At 45.3% G+C, this 5,000-nt stretch overlaps 1 protein-coding gene across 2 annotated transcripts in view; it reads right to left on the reverse strand.

Annotated features, from left to right (window-relative positions):
• LOC137436414 (cytochrome P450 1A1) overlaps positions 1–5,000 on the reverse strand; it is a 29,514-nt gene that overhangs the window by 18,007 nt on the left and 6,507 nt on the right. The gene's annotated exons all lie outside the window — the stretch shown is intronic.

Below are 5,000 nucleotides of genomic sequence, written 5' to 3' on the forward strand. Positions count from 1 at the left end.
CAAGGTACTCCAGCAGACAGTGGGCATACCTATGGGTTCAGATCCCAAGATACTCCAGCAGACAGTGGGCATACCCATGGGTTCAGATCGCAAGGTACTCCAGCAGACAGTGGGCATACCTATGGGTTCAGATCCCAAGGTACTCCAGCAGACAGTGGGCATACCCATGGGTTCAGATCCCAAGGTACTCCAGCAGACAGTGGGCATACCTATGGGTTCAGATCCCAAGATACTCCAGCAGACAGTGTGTATACCCATGGGTTCAGATCCCAAGATACTCCAGCAGACAGTGGGTATACCCATGGGTTCAGATCCCAAGGTACTCCAGCAGACAGTGGGCATACCTATGGGTTCAGATCCCAAGATACTCCAGCAGACAGTGGGCATACCCATGGGTTCAGATCGCAAGGTACTCCAGCAGACAGTGGGCATACCTATGGGTTCAGATCCCAAGGTACTCCAGCAGACAGTGGGCATACCCATGGGTTCAGATCCCAAGGTACTCCAGCAGACAGTGGGCATACCTATGGGTTCAGATCCCAAGATACTCCAGCAGACAGTGTGTATACCCATGGGTTCAGATCCCAAGATACTCCAGCAGACAGTGTGTATACCCATGGGTTCAGATTCCAAGATACTCCAGCAGACAGTGGGCATACCCATGGGTTCAGATTCCAAGATACTCCAGCAGACAGTGGACATACCCATGGGTTCAGATCCCAAGATACTCCAGCAGACAGTGGGGATACCCATGGGTTTAGATCCCAAGATACTCCAGCAGACAGTGGGGATACCCATGGGTTCAGATTCCAAGATACTCCACCAGACAGTGGGCATACCCATGGGTTCAGATCCCAAGATACTCCAGCAGACAGTGGGCATACGTATGGGTTCAGATCCCAAGATACTCCAGCAGACAGTGGGGATACCCATGGGTTTAGATTCCAAGATACTCCAGCAGACAGTGGGGATACCCATGGGTTCAGATTCCAAGATACTCCAGCAGACAGTGGGGATACCCATGGGTTCAGATCCCAAGATACTCCAGCAGACAGTGGGGATACCCATGGGTTTAGATTCCAAGATACTCCAGCAGACAGTGGGGATACCCATGGGTTTAGATTCCAAGATACTCCAGCAGACAGTGGGGATACCCATGGGTTCAGATCCCAAGATACTCCAGCAGACAGTGGACATACCCATGGGTTCAGATCCCAAGATACTCCAGCAGACAGTGGGGATACCCATGGGTTTAGATCCCAAGATACTCCAGCAGACAGTGGGCATACCCATGGGTTCAGATCCCAAGATACTCCAGCAGACAGTGGGGATACCCATGGGTTCAGATCCCAAGATACTCCAGCAGACAGTGGACATACCCATGGGTTCAGATCCCAAGATACTCCAGCAGACAGTGGGGATACCCATGGGTTTAGATCCCAAGATACTCCAGCAGACAGTGGGCATACCCATGGGTTCAGATCCCAAGATACTCCAGCAGACAGTGGGCATACCCATGGGTTCAGATCCGGCCCTTTTCTTTGCAAATTTGTTTCTGCACATGTACGAGTTTGATTGGGTCCAGAACATGTGCAGGAATAAATTAACAACTGCACGAAGATGCGGAAACATCTTCAGGTTCATTGATGATTTGTTGGCAATTAATGATGGATTTGTATTTGAGCAGCTTCATGTTGACGTATGTCCAAAAGAACTTGAATTTAAAAAGGAAAACAAAACCTCCACTTCAGTTTCCTTTTTAGAATTACAAATTGACATCCATAATAATACATTTCACACCAAATTATTTGATAAACGAGATGCCTTTCCATTCCACATTGTCCGAATGCCTTTCTTAGACAGCAACATTCCCAAAAAGCTATTTTATGGTACGGTTGCAGGTGAAATAATTAGGACTGTGAGAGCAACCACACACAGCTCTGAACTGGTCAATAGATTAGAACAACTAGTCAGACGTATGTTAGCGCAGGGGGCTGCAGTTGGTAGATTAAAACAAGTTTTCTTTAAAATCACAAAACGACATCAAATCGAATTAGTAAAATACAATACGAATAGTAAAAATATTATTCATGAGAACTTTATGTAAATACAGTACAATATAATAATTAAATATACTACAAATCAATGTTGCTCGGAATCGGTGGTTGCTAGGATACGGCAGCATGCAAAAAACCGTTATAGGTGAAAGTTTGAACATTCGAAGTAGTTTGATCGAGAGGTAGGTGGTGTGGTCGTGCTGGTTAGTAGATTGATGTATTTAAGGTAAGATGTGAATGATTTAATGATATCATATTATCGAGTGTGTAAGGAAATTTATAAATACTAGGGCATGCCCGTACTATATATATATATCTAAAATTATATCCCCCCCCCCCCCTCTATTTACATGAAATGGTTTGGTCCAAAGCGAACGGCTTGCGAGTACGGTGACAATCCCCCCCCCCCTCTATTTACATGAAATGGTTTGGTCCAAAGCGAACGGCTTGCGGAGTTTGGTAAAGAAATCGCCATAGCGTGCACAAACGCGCAGTTACGATGAATCGCAAATTAGTTTTAATTAGTTTTAAAACATAGTTTAACGCCAACATAGTTTGCCAACGTGAAATAAATGAATACGCTCTCAAATGTGCCGTCCGAGGCAGAGTCTGTTCGGCACGTTCGGCACACGTGATAGCTCGCTGCTCTCTGATTGGTTGAATCGTTTTTTGGACATAGCTCGGTAACTACTTGTCCGATTAATATGAAACCTTGAAAAGGCACATCCTCGGGTCCCCAGCAATATACCTGGCAAGTTTCAAGTATATCGGACCCGTGGTTGTCGAGAAACAGCGGTCACAGACATACAAACATACAAACATACACACAGAGATTACTGGAATTATAGATAGACTAGGGCATGCCCGTACTATATATATATCTAAAATTATATCCCCCCCCTCTATTTACATGAAATGGTTTGGTCCAAAGCGAACGGCTTGCGAGTACGGTGACAATCCCCCCCCCCCCCCCCTCTATTTACATGAAATGGTTTGGTCCAAAGCGAACGGCTTGCGAGTACGGTGACAATCCCCCCCCCCCCCCTCTATTTACATGAAATGGTTTGGTCCAAAGCGAACGGCTTGCGGAGTTTGGTAAAGAAATCGCCATAGCGTGCACAAACGCGCAGGAAAGCGAAAGAATCGCAAATTAGTTTTAATTAGTTTTAAAACATAGTTTAATGCCAACATAGTTTGCCAACGTGAAATAAATGAATACGCTCTCAAATGTGCCGTCCGAGGCAGAGTCTGTTCACCACGTTCGGCACACGTGATAGCTCGCTGCTCTCTGATTGGTTGAATCGTTTTTTGGACATAGCTCGGTAACTACTTGTCCGATTAATATGAAACCTTGAAAAGGCACATCCTCGGGTCCCCAGCAATATACCTGGCAAGTTTCAAGTATATCGGACCCGTGGTTGTCGAGAAACAGCGGTCACAGACATACAAACATACACACAGAGATTACTGGAATTATAGATAGATACGATAACACATTAAATCCTATAGCGAGTAAAGTTAGAATAAGTGATGTTGCATTGATGAGTTGACCGACTGCCTGGACGCAACTGAGGTTGTGGATCTACTGATGTACCATCTATCGATGTGGATCCATGATCGAGGTTGTGGATCTACTGATGTACCATCTATTGATGTGGATCCATGATCGAGGTTGTGGATCTACTGATGTACCATCTATTGATGTGGATCCATGATCGAGGTTGTGGATCTACTGATGTACCATCTATTGATGTGGATCCATGATCGAGGTTGTGGATCTACTGATGTACCATCTATTGATGTGGATCCATGATCGAGGTTGTGGATCTACTGATGTGCCATCTATGATGTGGATCCATGATCGAGGTTGTGGATCCGCCGTTTGGAGAGGTCCTGGGCTGAAAGGATCGAAACCTCGAGGAAGAACGGTGCCCAGCTGATGATCCATGCAGTCGGGAAATTAGTCAATTGCTTACAGGTTAAGGTTCTTGCTTTAGGTAGAGGAATTATGTTTTGAGGTTTACAATTTAAATAAAGTTGAATATGGGATGTTGTGATATTAACATCGTTTACAGCAATCCTTTATAAATTATTTATACTTAAGTTTAGGAACGTTTGTGTCCTTCCCCCTCTCTCCTCATCTTGTCTACCACTCCCCTTATTTTGTGTTTTATGTGTCAGTTTGACTTTTTGTGTGATTAATGTTAGCTCTTTCACGAGCCTCGATCTTGTATACAAAAAAAACCAATACTGTACAATTATTTAAATGCATTTTTAAATAAGAATTGAAAAAGAGAAATAAGAATTGAAAATCATAAGGGGGGGAGGGAGAAGTATAAAACACAAGGACACCAAGGACTTCCTGGACAGAAGTTGGTATTTCAAAAAAGTGGAATTGGGGTGAAATTAGCGGGGGTAGAAAATATCAAGGTTTTGGATGGGGAAAGATAAGAGATGGTGGTGAACAGCTGTTTTAAAGACTTGGAGGGTGGAGTGGGATTGAAGAGAGTGAGGGAGTTTGTTCCAGAGGCAGGAGAAAAGAGGAATGAAGGAGTGAAGGTGAGCAGAGAGTCTTGATTTTGGCAGTTTAACCATGAGGGTTGCAGGCAGATCTTGTGCGACCTGTAGGAATATTTGCGGCACAGAGCCCAGAGAGAGCTGGGGGGGGCAAGGCCAGAGAGGAGTCGGTAGAAGACGGAAAGACCACCAACCTGCCTGCGGTGAGTGAGTGAGAGGCCCTTGGAGTTAGCTTCATCGCGGGAGATTCCAATGATTCTGAATGCTTTGGTTTCAACAGCGTGAAGGCGAGCTAGGTGTGAGGCAGGAGCACCAGCCCAGAGGGGGAGAGCAGTATTCCATTGAGCTGCGGATGAAAGCCTTGTATGTGGTGAGGAGCTCAGGTGTGCCAAGGAAGGACTTCGCACGACAGAGGATGCCCAGTCG

The sequence above is a fragment of the Myxine glutinosa genome, chromosome 11 (genome assembly GCF_964187855.1).
Source record: "Myxine glutinosa chromosome 11, kmMyxGlut1.1, whole genome shotgun sequence".
Classification (NCBI taxonomy): Eukaryota; Metazoa; Chordata; class Myxini; order Myxiniformes; family Myxinidae; genus Myxine; species Myxine glutinosa.